At 29.2% G+C, this 18597-nt stretch overlaps 2 long non-coding RNA genes and 1 pseudogene across 7 annotated transcripts; all 3 read left to right on the top strand.

Annotated features, from left to right (window-relative positions):
• Positions 1-547: 547 nt before the first annotated feature.
• Positions 548-3733, top strand: LOC149890510 (uncharacterized). Of its 5 annotated transcripts, none has more exons than XR_016451061.1 (3): positions 548-571; positions 3436-3595; positions 3684-3733. It is a non-coding gene; the product is annotated as an uncharacterized LOC149890510 (long non-coding RNA). The 5 variants fall into 5 exon arrangements; XR_016451060.1 differs by having other exon boundaries at positions 565-586; XR_016451064.1 differs by lacking the exon at positions 548-571 and adding an exon at positions 621-659.
• A 609-nt stretch (positions 3734-4342) lies between these two features.
• On the top strand, positions 4343-5005 carry LOC149890509 (uncharacterized). The gene is made up of 2 exons (XR_016451028.1): positions 4343-4470; positions 4814-5005. It is a non-coding gene; the product is annotated as an uncharacterized LOC149890509 (long non-coding RNA).
• A 10198-nt stretch (positions 5006-15203) lies between these two features.
• Positions 15204-17679, top strand: LOC145186773 (uncharacterized; annotated as a pseudogene). Its single transcript, XR_016451172.1, has 4 exons — positions 15204-15531; positions 15616-15745; positions 15867-16028; positions 16237-17679. The product of XR_016451172.1 is annotated as an uncharacterized LOC145186773 (transcript).
• Positions 17680-18597: the final 918 nt, after the last annotated feature.

Genomic DNA, 18597 nt, shown 5'->3' with positions numbered 1-18597 from the left:
AAGACCAATGAAGAAGGAATTTTTTTTCAAATTTGAAAATTTTTTGATAGATTTTGTACAGTGCTTCAGACTGTTGTCTTGCTGGAAAATCCAACCATAAGGCTTTTTGTCCTGTCCATTACATTCTTGATTATATCTAAATATACATTCTGATCCATTATGCCTTCAATGCAATGAAGTGGACCTATAGAATCATGGCAGCATAACATTCTTGATTGTATTTAAATATATATTCTGATCCATTATGCCTTCAATGCAATGAAGTAGACCTACAGAATCATGACTGGAAGATTCTCAAACCATTATATTGTCACCACCATGTTTAACTGTTGGCATTTGATACTTACGAGCTACCCAGTGGGCACGCGATGTCAATCCGACGTCGAGTTTACGTTGGGTTTTCATCGGCGATGTCAACCGACTTATTACGACGTTGTTATAACGTCGTGAAAACGACGTCAAAACGACGTCATTTTACCAACGTTGTTCTGACATCGTGCGATGTCTTTCGACATAAATACGACGTAAATCGACAATTTTATTTATTAATAAATAAAATTTACATACCACGGTAGGTCACACCACGGTAATTTTATAATATTTTTTTTTAACTGGAAGTTTGAATACCGGAAAATAAACATCTTACTGGAAAAAAAAAAGTTATTTAATAATAATAAAAATTATTATTATTGAAAAAGTGTATTTATTGGGAAGATTTAAATTTAATACATAAGACTTTATTGAGAGCCATTAACAAATAGTCTGCTATATATATATATATATATATATATATATATATATATATATATATATATATATATATATATATATATATATATATATATATATATATATATATTGTTGTGATGTTGATTTGATATGATTTGAGGGATGTATTGAACTATTTTTTTATTAGGATGACTAATAACTTAACAAAACAAAATTAATAACACGCAACATAATTCTTAAATATTTTAGTATGTATTCTAAAGTCTACCCTCTTTACAAAGTCATTCACAAACTTAGATCCCTTAACTGTACAAACTGGTTATTATTTTATCATTATTATTGTATTAGGGTGAGTGACCCTAATACAATAATAATGATATTTATTAACAATGATAAGTAATGATCAATTACTGCTTTTAGCTGACTCAGAACGAAGAGATTCAACTTCATTGTTAATAAATTATAGATTGTCATCAGAATCATTTTGCAGAGCATCATTAATTAGATTATTGATTTCTTGATTCTGTGCTCTCCAAGTATTAATGTAAGACATCTAAAGAATAATGTTAAAAAGCTGTTGAAAAAGTTTTAGATTGTGATACCAATCCATTTAATTGCATTTTTGAATATTAATGATTATCCCACTATGTGCCTATCCGAAAAAATTAACATGGAAACAAGAAAGTGGGACAAGATCATGGAAACAACAGAGACAAGAACTGTAAAGCATGATGAAACAGTTAACACATCTAACAAAGTGTATATTGGCATAACCACAAACATTTATTCACAAAAAGCTCAAATACTCAACAACTCTAAGTATTTGTAGAAAATAAAAGAAAAATTCACCACATTCCATTATGAAACAAGTTCCCTCATTTAACTATTTAGAAATAGTTTTTAACAGAAAAGCATAACATACTTTTTACCTGATGATTGCAATAAGCATGAAACTTAAAGTAGTAAAAATTATGTAGTTTTATTTTAAATTTATCACATAAAATAAAATATACTACTCTGATTTTATTTATTGAGCACTCTTGTTGAATTTACATACAGAAATAAACTTAAAAACATTGCAGTAATGAATTAACAAAATAAGTCAGATAAATATTTTTTACTAATTTACATACATACATACATACATACATACACACACACACACACACACACACACGCACACACACACACACGCACACACACACACACACATACATACATACATACATACATACATACATACATATATATATATTTGTGATTAGTAAAATACTTCTTCACTCGAGAGTGCTTAATAGCCTCCTATATATATATATATATATATATATATATATATATATATATATAGGAGGCTATTAAGCACTCTCGAGTGAAGAAGTATTTTACTAATCACAAATATATATATATGTATGTATGTATGTATGTATGTATGTATGTATGTGTGTGTGTGTGTGTGCGTGTGTGTGTGTGTGCGTGTGTGTGTGTGTGTGTGTGTGTGTATGTATGTATGTATGTATGTATGTAAATTAGTAAAAAATATTTATCTGACTTATTTTGTTAATTCATTACTGCAATGTTTTTAAGTTTATTTCTGTATGTAAATTCAACAAGAGTGCTCAATAAATAAAATCAGAGTAGTATATTTTATTTTATGTGATAAATTTAAAATAAAACTACATAATTTTTACTACTTTAAGTTTCATGCTTATTGCAATCATCAGGTAAAAAGTATGTTATGCTTTTCTGTTAAAAACTATTTCTAAATAGTTAAATGAGGGAACTTGTTTCATAATGGAATGTGGTGAATTTTTCTTTTATTTTCTACAAATACTTAGAGTTGTTGAGTATTTGAGCTTTTTGTGAATAAATGTTTGTGGTTATGCCAATATACACTTTGTTAGATGTGTTAACTGTTTCATCATGCTTTACAGTTCTTGTCTCTGTTGTTTCCATGATCTTGTCCCACTTTCTTGTTTCCATGTTAATTTTTTCGGATAGGCACATAGTGGGATAATCATTAATATTCAAAAATGCAATTAAATGGATTGGTATCACAATCTAAAACTTTTTCAACAGCTTTTTAACATTATTCTTTAGATGTCTTACATTAATACTTGGAGAGCACAGAATCAAGAAATCAATAATCTAATTAATGATGCTCTGCAAAATGATTCTGATGACAATCTATAATTTATTAACAATGAAGTTGAATCTCTTCGTTCTGAGTCAGCTAAAAGCAGTAATTGATCATTACTTATCATTGTTAATAAATATCATTATTATTGTATTAGGGTCACTCACCCTAATACAATAATAATGATAAAATAATAACCAGTTTGTACAGTTAAGGGATCTAAGTTTGTGAATGACTTTGTAAAGAGGGTAGACTTTAGAATACATACTAAAATATTTAAGAATTATGTTGCGTGTTATTAATTTTGTTTTGTTAAGTTATTAGTCATCCTAATAAAAAAATAGTTCAATACATCCCTCAAATCATATCAAATCAACATCACAACAACCATAAAAACTAGGGTTTAAAAATTAGGGTGAATAGACATAAAAACTCCGTTTTGGTAGTATAATTTAAAGTTATTAACAAATTGTACAATAAAAATATCTGTTTTTATACTATTTACAGTAAAACAAGCATTAAGATAAAAAGTAAAACATAATATCAATAGTATCTTAATGCTTTTCTTTTAGGTTGCCCGTCTTTCAAGAGATGGTGGGATTAAATTAAAAGAAAATATTAACATGTTAGAAAGGTAATATTGTGATGCTTTTGTGGGGACCGATAGCACTGAGTAAACACTAAATGTGCAACATAATAACAAACACAAAAATTTTTCAAAGCGTATTAAAGGTAGAGTAACTTTTAAGTTTATAAGTTTTATTTGTCTATGCTATTGTAGTTCATGGTGTTAATTTTTTTAACAATTTCTTTTATGCAGACTAAAAAATTATTAAAGAAGATATTGGGTAAACCATGAGAACTGATGAAAGTTTCCATGCATATTTGATAATTAAGAATATTTATTTATTGATATATTTTGATGATGAAATGGATACAACCCAAAAAATGACTGCCATAGAGGCCTAAAAAGTTTTTTAGGCCTCTATGGCAGTCGCAACACTTTGCACCAAAATTTGCACTTTTTAAGGATTGATTGATTGAGCTGAGTTTTTTTGACTAAAGTTTAAAAAGTATTTGGCACAAGGTGATGAAAGAGAAATAGGTACTCAAATTTTTTTACACATCACATTGACATGATCAATTACCAAATATGTCATATACTTGTCTGTAGCACACTCATGTCTCCAGATATTTGATAACCACTAAGAGTTTCAAACTTTGTAAAAAAAATGACATCTGCTGATGCAAAGTTCAAAAAAAAAACTATTTGTAAAACATTAAAATATACTTCAAAATTTCTCAGCATCTTTTTAGTCTCCATAAAAGTCAATAAGAGGAAATTGTTGATTTCATTTTTCTAATTTTAGGGAGTTAACAGTTTTAGTGGCTATAATTATTAGGGAACAGAAATTTTGTTGATTTTGTTGTATCTGTGAGAAATGACAACATCTCATGAGAGATGTGTGGCCACTTATGAGAGTTGTATCATTTTGTTCAACTCTTAACTTAGAAATATGAATTGGTCTCTATGCAGAAAAAAGAATTATGTGCGGTACTTTCAGAGAAGTAGGAAAGGGTTGAACTGCAAACCTCATGAATACAAGGTGAGCGCTCTTACAACTATTCTACTACTGCACTAAAGTTGACAACAATTTAGCTGATATCGACATTGACGAAAACCTGAAGTAACAAAACAGACTTAATATAAAAAGTTTTTTTTTTATTTACCTGTAAGGATGGTAAATTGGTTAACTTTTCTGAAAGTTTTTAACGTTTTCAGTCAGTTTAAGCTGTTCTTGTCGGGTAGTTAATGGATTATTTTTTTGAAGTTTCATTAGTTGCTTGTTTTTGTAACCGAAATAACTTTACTTACATGATTTGAAATTCTAAATTAATTAAAGTTGGTTTTTATATATTTATGCCTTTATATTTTCAACTTTTATTTAGCTTGTGTCATGACGAAAAGAAGCGAAGTTATGGTAGTCGATATCAAAGCGGAAGTTCAAAAGGTATTGCGGTAGGCTCTAGCAAAGTTGTTGGCAGGAATGGTGGGCGTCTCTAGAAAGATACTGATGCAAAATAGAAAGTTGTTTTTTGTAATGAATTCTTTTACGCCAGAAAATATGTGCTATTCTTTAATTGTATTTATTATGTTGGTTTAACATTGCTCTACCACATAATGACATCGTCTTTACGTCAGTATTTTGACCTCGTTCCAACGTTGGTTTAACATCGCTCGACGTTGGTTTAACATCGCTCGACGTTGGTTTAACATCGGAATTCTGACGTCGCCCGATGTCTTTTTTTCGACGTCGCCTAACCTTTCCATTTCCAACGTAAATCCGACATCGATCCGACGTCAGCTCCGACGTTGTTCCGACGTCGCTTTGCCCACTGGGTAGTCTTTTATCTTTCGGACGTCTCAAATACATGATACCATTTCTACCAAACATACAAAACTTTGAATCGACACTCAATAACACTTTTGCCCATTCTTTTAAAGTCCAATGCAAATTATCTTTTGTAAAATTCATTTGGGCTGACCTATTTAATAATACTAGTAATTAAATTCCAAAAGGAAAAAAGTTTTAACTTGCTCAAAAGATATTTCTCCAATGACCGCGTACATCTAAAAACGCGCTCTTTCAACGAAGTTAAACATTAAACATTTCTGTAGGTATTACAGATTATTGATTTCTTGGCAGGCCACACAAATTAGGCTGACGCAGGCGACGATTTGTAGTTTCTACGCAACACTTAACGACATAATTCTTGCTCAAAAAGCTATTTAATTTCACAATAATTTTGCGGGGATGTTGTTTTGATTTTCTTACCAAAGTTCTATCTTGATGTTCTGTAGTTATTTTTTGCCTGCCTGAACGATGCTTGTTTTCAAATGTTTTTTGGTCTCTATATCTTTTAACTAGTACGCTAATTGTTTATTTAGACACATCATGAAGCTTAGAAATATGCTATTAAGGAATTTTGTTCTATACAGCACCTAATATTAAACTTTTCTTTTCTCTTGACGATTACTTTGATTTTCCTATTACCTTTTAAATTCAATTTCTGTTAATTATTATAACCAGTAAATTAACTTTAAAATAAATACATTTTTCTAATTAGGGCATCTAGTTGTTTATAAAACTTTGCACAGTTATGATTTCAATAAAATTTGAATTTCCTCCTTCCTTTATAAGTTATCATTTTTTTGAATAAATCATACAATATAATCACATTATAGGAACAACTGTAAAAAGTTTCATTAATTTTCAGTCAAAAGTCAAAAAGTTATGAGAAAAAAAACTTGAAAATTTATAAACTTTTGCACGCTACTGTATATATATATATATATATATATATATATATATATATATATATATATATATATATATATATATATATATATATATATATATATATATATATATATGTGTATATATATATACATATATATATATATATATATATATGTATATATATATATATATATGTATATATATATATATATATATATATATATATATATATATATATATATATATATATATATATATGACAAATATATATAGAAATTTTAATTTAATCCATAATAAAAGTCTTCAACTTTTATCTTGCTTAAGACAATTTTTTGTTTTCAAAGTCTCATATATTTAGCTATTCCTTTTTAGATACAGTTATTTTACCTGAAAAATTTGTTATTTCGAGCTCAAAGGATATTACGTTGCAAACCATTCATGCAAACTATGTTGTTTCGTTGAAAGTGAAGTATGATTTAATTGCTACCACGCTTACTAACGTGCATCCGTACAAGGTTATTGATTTTTTTTCCAAGGACGGAAGTAGAGTGTTTGGATTATGGATTTCATCAAACTCAGAAACTTATATTAATTCAACAAGTTATGGTCTAAACTTTTTAATTGGAATTGATTTTTTGGTTGGACAATCTATAAAAATATCTCACTTACAAGTTAAAAATCTTCGTTTTAATTTTTCTATTAGTTTAAATGAGAAAATTGTTCATTCCATAATTGATAATTCTTCAAGAAAGTTTGAAGATGTTAAAGTATATGCCTTTCGCTCATTTCCCTCGGTCATTGGTACCATAAACATAACCAGCAAAGGAAATGGTAAGTGTTAAATTTTCAGCTTATCTCTACGTTCCTAATTTAATACTTAGTTATCATTATTGTTTCAATTTTACTTCTTACTTGTACTTCTTTCAACTGCACTTTAAAATTAATCTTTTAACACTGTTGGCGGAGTTATAAAATAGACATCGGTTTTTGACAAACCAATGGTCAAAATAGTGGTACGCAAACTTTTTAATTTCGAATCCATAACTTGTGTATAACTTTGCTGCGACCCCTGGATAAATAGTACCAGAAAAAAATTAACTTTTATCAATTATATTAGTTAATTTTTTTTTTGCAGAAGATAACATGCTGCTTATTCAGGATACTATACAAACATCAATGAAACTTACCCAGATATTGTTCGCTTTGTGGGAGAAAAGAAATTTGCAAAATTATCATTTATGTGTATAACCATTTCTGACCCCAGTATGTCCGAGCCATTGATTTGTTAAATAACATATCAATCTACATTAATGTTTAGAAAAACGACCTTTTCCATATTTTCATATATATCATGACAACCTTTACCAGTTATTTTGATCAGATTTAACAAGTTCTCATTTCTTTAAGATTTTTTAAATTGAATAGACAAATGTCAACAAATTATGTTAATAAATAACCCAATGCACCGAATTTGTCTCAAGCATGACAAATTAAGAACTTTTGAGAGCATTTGGCTCAAAAGGTTTTACGAAGAGAGTTTTCAAATTTCAACAGACCAAGTCTTGATTGATCGCATCAAATTAAAACCAAAAAAAAAAAAACTTTTATTTTTTACCGTCACTAATGAAAGTTGTCTAAGCGAAATTGAGATCTATTGCAGATGATTGAGTTTTGTCATGCAAGAAACAACAAACTTTTATTTAAAAAGAAATACATAATATACTAAAAAATCAAGCAATTTTTCCTTTTTCTTATAAAAAAAATATTAAAGTTTTTTTTGTACGATGTATTGTCACCAATTATGAAAATACTTGACAAAACTTACATTACATTCGAATTTTTCAATGAGTCAAGAGCATAACTGAAATCAAAATAGGAAGATATGAATAAGGTCATAGCAATAATTCTGGGTGATTTTCAGAAAAGTATATTTGTGGTTCAGAAAAAAGTTTAAGCTTTTATTAGACAAATTTACGATGTAGAGATCATCATGAGACTATTTGATGGGATTCTTAAGAGCAACTTATAGCCTGCTATCAAATTGTTTTATTATTTCATGGTCTATAAAATTATTGCAATCGTTAACAATGATGTTAAGATAAATCGACCTTAAACTAAAATATTAAACTAATCTCAAATGGGTGTTCATATCAATATAAAAGTTTCAAAATAATTTTAAATCATTGTTTTCATCATAAAGACTTAGGTCTTTTTTTTAAGAGAAACTTTTTTTGCGTCTAGTAACGGTAAGCAATCCTTGTAATAGGATGGGTGGTATAGCTAAACTTTTCTCAACACAAGAAAGCTTTAAAGAGGTATAAGTAATTATATTTTTCCTCTGGAAGCATTGTGCAAATATTGAAATGAAATTTTGAAGGTGTACATTTCATTTTTATCTCATCAGGAGATATGACATTGGTATGAAACACTCTTAAAGAATGATTGGATACTGAAGCTACCACACCTGGAGCACATAGTTTCAATCAGTTTGAGCCACTTGACCATGAAAAGGCGAAAAAAAATTCTTATTTCTTTTGCCTTTTACTATTATTTAAAAAACTTTTATCATTATTTCTTATTTAATTTAGTTCAAAATAATTTTATTTTTCCTGTATAATCGTCGAGATATTATATCGAGTTTAGGTCCGCTACTTCCTTATTACAACTCAATCTAAACGATAATGAGTAAAGCTGATTAAATTCAAATGTTGTTATTTTGTCTAGATAGACACAAATCTAAACAAAATCCAAGAAGAACTTGCATTAATTCACAACTTTGAATTAATGCAAGTTCTTCTAGAGTCTTTATTTCCTATGAACAAAAGTCGCTGATAGGAGCTATTGAAGAAATTAATTTAGAAGTGACGTCCTAATCAAATTTATGTGCCAGTAATCAAATTTATGGGCAAATTAAGGTTGTCTCATAAAAGCAATATGTTTAATTTAGCAACAAGCTAAAATTATCAATAATATGTTATTTTTTAATCATATGCTTAAAACCTATCTTTTGAAAAACTTATCCGACCTTTATTTCACCCTCTTTAATTCCAACAACATTGCAAAACTAGGTTATGCAAATTTAAAAGCGTAAGCACATTAATATTACATCTTTGGAATAATGACTACATTAAAAGTTTACTGTCAACTCACGCAATAAGTTGTAACACTGTCAACTCACGCAATAAGTTATAAGTGTTTTATATTGGACTTGAGTCAAAGCCTGCTTAGAGGCATAAAAGCGCTTAACATATCAAAAGCCTTCATAACTTTTTTAGTTAAAAGCACTTTAAGTCATTCTTATGATGGATGGTGATGTGCAAATACCGGGCAAGTGCTGAGAAAGCGTCAGCAATATCCAAAATAGACAATGAGCATGCTAGAGCCTCTTGTTGACGGCGTTTCAAAGCATAAAAATATTTTAAAGCAGAATATATCGAGCGATAAAGGAAGTAATGATAAAAACATGTGTAGAAGAAAACAAGTGACGAAATTTTCAAATTTAATACAATAGGTGCTACCAAAGTATGTCAGCAATGCAGAGACGAATTCACTTAGCCTAAATCAAAAGTGAAGCAGGAGGCCGTGAAAAGGAGGCGTACTATATAAACTGGAGGAGGAAGTCTCCATGATATACTCCTCAAATCAGTTGACTCTCAAATAAGTGCTCTTCTTTGCAGTGAATAGAGCTTGGGTGTATGTGAATCATCAGAAACAGTAGTAAGTTTTTTTTTAGCGTTAATCATAAACCTTATCCTACCAAAAAGTTTCAAAAAAATTAAAATGTAAACAATAAAAGTATCGTCTTCAGTAGTGTTCACATAATTACTTACATTTTAAATTTCTTACAAATCAGTATTTTGTTTTCATTCAGGTACAGAACAATAATGATATAAACTCAATCGAAGAAGAAGATGATGACGAGAAAAGTGACGTCACAGAGCCTACAATAATAAAGGACATTCCCCAGTTTTAGGATGAATATAAACTTTTAACTAAGCATGTAGGACAACACAATTTAACGGAGGTTGGGGGAAGTCAGTGTAGTACACTTCGCAATCAAAGCTCTGCTTCCTTTCTCAGCACTAAAGAAAATAAAGATGGTCAGTACAACAAATCTCGTAAAGTTGTTTCAGAAGAAATGAAAGTGGCCGGTAATGCTCAAGTTGCTATGCGGCAAGCGATGACGAGATACTTCTCTGCTAAAGCCGAGTATTATGAAAGATTTAATTTGAACAAGTGTACCATGAATTGACATTTGTAATTGTAATTGTCAAAAATTTGGTTTAGGCTTTCGCTACCTATTCGTAGTGCAACCCTTCATACAGTGATAAATAGTTCACTGTTATCATAAAATCCAATATTACCAACCTAGCTGACCCAAGAATGCCGCTTATATGGGGTGATAGTGTATACATCCCAGGATCACCTGGTGCAAATTTTGAAATCTTTTTGGAACGTCTGCGAGAAAAAAGTGATTTTGAAGTTACAAAAATGGAAAAAATTTTCCTTCTTTTTTGACATAGCATAACTGCTATAAAAGCCATACCATTAATCATAGACCAATAAAATTTGGTGGCAATCTAGCCTATGCCAATATCAAGATTTGGGTGAAATTTTATCCCAATCTCTACAGTATAGCCGAAGTTATGGTAGTTTTAGTGTTGATTTTTTGTTGATTTTTTCACTTCCAGTGCAAAAATTTACTTATTACTGCCTATTACAAGCTCCCAGGCCATAATGTGGGTAACGCATGTGCTCCAGTAGAATATACCAACAACATTGTAAAGTTAGGATTTTGATGTTCTTACCAAAATGTTTGGTTTCGAGTCAAAACTGTTGTTCTTCATTGAGCCCTATTTAAAGCATATGGACCTTTTTTTTCTATATAAAACCTTATGTGCAATACTGTTAGTGCCTCATAAAGTTTCTTTTAACTAAGCTACTACCTTAAAAGTTAGTTGAGACATTTTAACAGACTTTTGATGAAAATTATAAAAAATCTTTTACTCTAGTAAATTTGTGCTTATTCTACACATGGATTTAGCCCTGAGGATTTGTGAGCAAACCAAATAAATGTGTTGAAAACCTTTCGGATGTGAATTTTAACTGGTCAACACGTACTGTGTGTAGAAAAACATATTTCAAAATCAGCTAAAAATGCCTAGAATTTCCTTAGTGTTTGTTTTCAAAATCATTATCAAATGTACAAATTGTAAAGTTCAATAAATTTACACTAACAGTGAATTAATTTTGAAAATTTATTCACTTCTATTCTTTTCTTGTGATATCTTCACAAATTTAGCTTATTTGACATGACATTTAAAGCACTGGTCAGCTTACTATTCTTAAAATGAATATTTTTTCTACTCTATTATAAGATATGCTTAAATTTAATTTCAAATTTTAAAATATTTTAGTTTTAGTCTTGTTCCATTTTTGTTTTAACAATGATTAGAAAAAAAAAAAGGGTTTTGCATAAGAAGAATTAACAACATCGACCCATCATCACGTGAATAAGAACGTACATATTTTTTGGTTTTTGCTTTGATTTTGTACGCTTTTGTTCATACTTTATTTGAAATAATTTGAAGTAATAAAAAAGAGAACCAATAAACATTTTGAGTTATTTGATTAATATTTCAAATGGTAGTAAAGCTGATCAGGAATATAAATAAGACCTGATTTTTATGTCAATATATTTTTTGAATTAACAGATAATACAAAAACAAAGGCCAAAGAAAAAAACAAATAACTAGTTTAATTAGTTGTAACTAATTTAATACTTAAATAATTTGTAAGGAACATTTGTGCTCATATATTGAGAAAATCAGGATGTTATGATATATTAGAGAATGATATTGCAGAGAAATCGTTCTCCATCTGACCAAATCAATCTGCAATCAATATGATTAAGCAAGGTGTTAAAAGTAAGTTTTGTTTGCATAAACATTAATAGGATTGCTACTAAACATCGGCCTAGATAAGAAAATCACAAACAGACACATGATAAATGAGCTATAATCATCCATCAAAAAGCGAATATTAGTTTAGTACATTTACTATATTGCTCAATCCAATATATATTCATGCACTCACTGGTTTTTTATTAAGTGGGCAAGTTCTGGAGGTGAAATATAAAACTTGACCTTGATCAGCATTGTATACTCTAAAGTAGGTGTCATCCTATTATAATAATTAATGATAATTGTCCTTCGAAAGCATTTTGCTTCTAAAAGTTGGAAATGCGATATTTTATTAAAACAATTTTTTTTTATGTTAAAAGGAAATTCTAATGCTATATATTCTATCTGGTATATACTGCATTTGCATTTCACATCATAGGTATAATGCATTAAAAATCTAAACATGAAAACCTCACTGACTTTTTTCTTTTTTAAATTTAGATCTTGGTGTTTTGGTTCGAGATATTTACTTAAATATTTACAGTCCATATCATACATTTCCATATTCTAATTTAAAACATAGTGAAAAGTATCCTCAGTTTCCGGATGGCTACCACTTTATAAATGAGTTTAATGCTCCGCAAAATTTTGATGACAATTATTGTCAGAGAGTTAGAGGATGGTTTCAAACAAAATGCGATGGGAATTATACTTTCTACATTTCTTGTGATAACTTTTGTGATTTGTATTTAAGTGGAGGCATTGATCCTGACAACAAAACTATTATTATTAGTCAGAAAACATGGAATTACTATATGAAATGGGAAAGGTAGGATATATGATATGAAAAAATTTAGATTACATTTATGACCATGTAATCTTGCTTTTTCAAAATTCTTATGTTTTTAATTTATGTCAACTATTGTGTTAATAAAGCAAAATTTGCGGAACTCACTGCTTTTTTAATTTGAAGAAACTTGTACCCGATGGACATCATTAGCTGCCATCGGGTACAAGTTTCTTCAAATTAAAAAAAAATCAAACGCCTTTTTTTAATGAGCAAACAACTGCTGCAAAAATGGTAGGGTTTATTATTATTTGCCTTGAATAGTGAAGGGTGCAAATAGTTGATCCTTTACAAAAGTCCCCGTCAATTTTTACATTTAAATAAACAGTAACTTTTATTTATTTCCTTCCTTTAAGTATTACTAATAACAAAATTCTAAACTGAAAAGGTAAAAAATTGACTTCTCATCGGAGTCTTTACTATTTCAAAATACAAAACTCAAATTAAGTTAGTTTCAGATTCAGTTCTGGCTTAAATTAATCATCAATAAAACGAAAACAAACACAAAATAATTATTACTGTATTTCTATAAAAAAATCGCTTCGAGGTTTATGAAAGCCGAGAGAATAAATATCTATTAAGATGTATCAACTATGTTGTTGTTGTAATCGTCAACTTCCAACATAAAAAAGGTGTAAAACAACCATAATTTATGGTGGTAGAATTTAGTTGTCTTAAACCAGATAAAATTATAATAAAAACATTTACATTTTATAAAAAATTTTGTTTTACATATTGTAAGTCAGTTTATTTCACGTATTTTGTCATGTTTATTTGCTTTAAGCGGCTTTATAGCAATTATTTATTTGGAGTAATGGAATATGGTGTGGTTTATTTATTAGTAAGGAGAAAAAGAGATATAAGGGTATGGGAAAAGAGATATAAGGGTTCTGTGCATTCGAAGAATTCTAACTAAAAATTGCTGTACGCGTACTTAGAGATCGAGGTTTATAACATTCCTTTTCTTTAGATAACGTTTTCATCAATAGCTTTAAAATATAATCAAAGTACAAGTACTCTTTCTTTATTTACTCTAAAGATCCTTTATTTGGACGTATCCAAGTATAAATCTACCAATCCTTTAACACCTGCTCATTAGCTACAAATGAATATAACTTGTCTTCCGCACTTCAACTCTTTCATAACATTCTCTTAACCTGGTTCTCAACCTCTGTTCTTGTCTTTATATTTTTAGAGTTTTTTATTATTGGATTCTTTGTTGGGCATCGCGTGAAGGTCAATTTTGATCTAAAATGTCATTAAAAGTATTTTGATACAAAAATTCTTCCTGTTTTTGAGAAGCTATTAACTTGTAAAAAGACCTAAAGGTAGTTTTAAAAATCTAAGAGTTTATTTTGCATATTTTTCCATCATTATAAATGGCGGCATATCTCAAAAAATAATCCATTAAAAATGTTAACAAATTTTCACTGAGGCTACTTTAAGGTAAGTTTTCTTTTTTTACAAAGCTTCGGCTGAAAATATTCATAGCTCATTTTCTTAAGAATATATAAAATGGAATTATCACTTGTATTTTATAATGAAGCTTTACATTTTGTTTGAATATAGTCACTTTCCTGGTATTTCCCATAATCCGGCTTTTTATTCTGTAAAATATGACCATTTAAAAACAAATGAGATGTTTATATAATTTCACTTTTTTCTTCTGCTGTCTACTAGAAGAAAATTCTATAATACTTTAAGGGAATTATCTTCAAGTTATTTAGCCTGTTTGGAAACTCTTTAGAAAGCCATAGCAAAGCTTAAGGTGGTACATCCCCATTAATTTTGAAATTTTTTAGAAAAAATCAATTTTTTGAAAATTGGTTTTTTAAATTCAAAATTTTTCATAGAACAATATTATTATTTTTTTTAATAAATAAATAAGGAAGTGTGTACAATTATGTGTTTTGTGGCCATAGTAAATTGAGAAGTCCGTAGCAACGCCATAGCAACGCATTTTAAAACAAAAAATGTAAACTTGCTCAAGCTTATAAACATCAATAATTCTTTTCTACTGCAGCTTGTTTATTTTGTGCTTCATGTTTATTTTAAAAGCTATAACTTTAACTACTAATGCGAACATGTATCAAATGTATCGTGCTTGCATGCACTGTGAGCCATAAAGACCGCCAGGTTCGACTTCTCCCCACCTCTAATTTTATTTTTTAAAAAAGTAAATGCAGTTTTTGTAAGTCTTTTTCAAGTGCAGAACAAATCAAAACAAAGTCAATCAGAAAAGTTAGTATTTTAAGTTTTAAAAACTAGAAAAACCTAAAAATTAAGCTTCAAAAATAATGCAATCCGCCACTTTGGCTTCTTTTTCTTTAATAGTTTTGAAATGATTTAAGTAAAAAACATCATACGGTAAAGATGGCTGATTTAAAACAGTCTGTTTGTGCAGTTTGTTTGGAAAAAAAAGGTAAATATTCAAAATCTTTAGTAAAAGTACGACCATCTGTAGCAAATAAAATCAAGGAGTATATTTGGCCTGAGTAAAATGCAGAGTTTAATGTCTGTCCGGATGTAATTTGTTCAAGCTGTAGAAGAAATATCTTTTTGCTGGAAAAGGTAACAAACAGTTATCTTTCAAACTGGATAAGTAAAGTTTCTCAAGTATTTGACTTAAAACTTATTTAAGTTAACTGATAAATACATATAAAGATATAGATTTTTCATAAAGTACTATTTTTGAATTAGGTTGACAGACCAAGAATTAGACGTAGTACTGAGCTTAGTGATGTTATACAATTATCTCATATTAATACAAAAGATGTTGAACCTCTGAAAGAAAATATGTGCAGCTGCTGCTTTACTCTCCTTGCAAGAGGTTAAAGAATAAATAATAAGTTACTTAATAAGTAAATTAAAAGTTTTCAAATATTCATTCATAAATTTCAATAAAAAACCTTTAGGCGTATATTAATTTAAGAGTAAATTTTATTCTTCAGGATGTCATAACAACTGTTGTTCTAGTCAGGCTGTTTTGAATTTAATTAATTTGTCAGAAACTCTTGATCCCGCATCATGTGAGCAAGTTGCTTCAGGCATAATAAAAAACAAGATGGAAATAGAAGGCATTGAGAGAGGCCAGTCCTTTAAAATATCTACAGGTGTGTAAGTTTTTATTTTCATTTTTAAGTAATTAAAAAGGGTTTATATGTTCAGATAAAACTTCGATGCACATATAGACAACTCAGTAGAGGCTTTTAACTAAGCAATTGTATAGGTTGCTAACAACTTTTTCAAAATGTTTGCATTGTAAATTTAAAGTAGGGTTAGGTTAAAGATACATATAATTAATTATACTTTATCTTTAAGGTGGAAATCCGTTAACTTTAACTGTTGGAACTAAAGACAATAAATCTTCTAGAAAGTTTTTTAATCAGATATTATTTCAAGCAGTGATGGAATTAACTTCTGTACTGGAATTGACAAAAAATAAAACAAAAAAACTGATATCAAGTCTCCGTAAGAATCTGGGATCATCTACTGTTGTGGAGAATAACGTAATTAGTATGATGGCATCATTACAAGAAGAAATTGAATCTAAATATAAAATAGAACAAGATAACTTTATTTGGAATGATTAAATTGTAACAAGACATGTAGTATTTATCCATGACACTTCTGAATTTATTCTTAGTATTTTAATGGAAAGAGGATTGAATCCTCTCTCCAGTATGGTACGTATATCAATTGATGGAGGTCAAGGATTTCTTAAAGTAATTGCAAATGTCTTTGATAAAACCAATAAAAATGAGATTTACATTGACAGTGGAGTTAAAAGGTGTTTTATTCTTGCTATTGTTGAAGATGTTTGTGAAGACAATGGAAATTTGCAGAAAATCTTGAGTAGATTAAATCTGGATGATGTTACGTATCACCTTGCATTTGACTTAAAATGTGCTAACAGCATCTTTGGTTTGTCTTCTCATTCAGGTAAATATGCCTGCTTGTGGTGTGAAGGCGAAAGTTCCCTAGAAAGTGGTACTCCAAGAACATTAGGTTCTTTTGATCATTGGTACAACTTATTTGTTGAAAATGGGGCAAAGCGATTAGAGATGAAAGATTTTTAAAATGTTATTAGTCCTCGACTCGTTTATTTAGATAAAAATGCTGAAGATGAAATTAATCACTTAGTCCCTCCACCAGCGTTACATCTTCTTATAGGGATTGTGACATTACTTGGTAGACTACTTTTAGATCATTGGCCTCTTTTTAAAAATTGGCTAAAAGAACATATCTTACTTCGAGGTTATTATGGGATAGGCTTTGATGGGAACAATTCCAATAAACTTCTGAAAAAAGTAGATATTTTAGAGAGAGATGTGTTAGCATCTCAAACTAATTTATTGCCGGTAGTTCATTGCCTCAGAAAGTTTGCAATGGTTAAAGAGTGCACATTTGGATACAAATTAGGCAGCAATGCTTCTTCAGTTATTGAGGAGTTCAAAGTATCGTTTTGTGACCTACAGCAGTATGCAAAGATACATTTAAATACAGAGCTGAAGGTTACCTGGAAAGTCCATATAGTTGTCTGTCATATTCTCCCATTTGTGAAGTTTAATTGTTGTTCTCTGGGATCATATGCTGAACAGACTGGAGAAGCTGTTCATAGTGCCTTCAAACCAAGTTTGTCTCGATACAAGCGAAGGATTGAACATAAAGATTATGCTAAACGATTGAAATCTGCTACTGCCACTTTTTTTTTAGATAAGATGTAAATATTGTTATATAAAAATAGTTGTGTTATTTTTGTTGCATTTATTGTTTTTTTTTTCTTTTAATTATTGCTATAATGTTGTAAATGGAGTTTAAATCACTTCAATTTAAGATTAGCAAGAAAAAGTAAGGATTGTTTTAAGGAGGATAATGAAATATTAATTAAAAAAAAAATTTTTTTCTGAAAGGAGGTAATATCATCATAAAGGGGGTAACTTTATCACTTGAAGGGGGGTAAATAGGGTAAAAAAATAAGTTTTTATGTTACTTCTGATCGACTTTAGATTTGTCCAATACAAAAAAATAACATATCTAACCAGTACTTATCTTAAAATGACAAAAAATTAGAGGTGGGGAAAAGTTGAACCTGGCGGTCTTTATGGCTCACTGTGCATGCTGTTTTAATTTGTTAATGTTCTTATAAATGAATAGCTAAATAAGATATGGGACGTTCTATGGCTCGAACTAAAAAAAGAAAGTTTTCTTGTAATCAACACCTAAAATCTTCAAAGTTTATTCAGCTTGATACATCAATTTCTAATCCAAGTTTATCAGCAAGCTCCAAAAAAATAGTAAACACTAAAATATCTGGAAGTCAAAAAAATTACAACATCATTATAAACTTTAATATTTTAAAACTAATGGTTAGTGAGTTTAAATGCCCCGAATGTGGAAATGAAGTTTGTTTAGAAAATGATTTAAAAAGCAAGAAAGGTTTTTGTTTTTATTTAACTTTACAGTGCCTTTGTTGCCAATTTAGCAAAGGATGCCACACGCCTCAGTTTTCTACTAAAAAATCTAAAAGTACTCCAGGTGTTCCTACTGCACCAGTTAATTTTCAAGTCGCTACTGCTTTTCGTGAAATTGGTAAAGGTTATCAATCTATATGCAAATTTGCTGCAGTAATGAACATGCCATCTCCTATGAATTTTAAAAACTATATTGCAATAAATAAAA

This window comes from Hydra viridissima, unplaced genomic scaffold (genome assembly GCF_058129835.1).
Source record: "Hydra viridissima isolate aposymbiotic clone 2 unplaced genomic scaffold, HvirCarnegie_v1 scaffold_3, whole genome shotgun sequence".
Lineage (NCBI taxonomy): Eukaryota > Metazoa > Cnidaria > Hydrozoa > Anthoathecata > Hydridae > Hydra > Hydra viridissima.
This window is presented reverse-complemented; position numbering and strand designations above follow the sequence as displayed.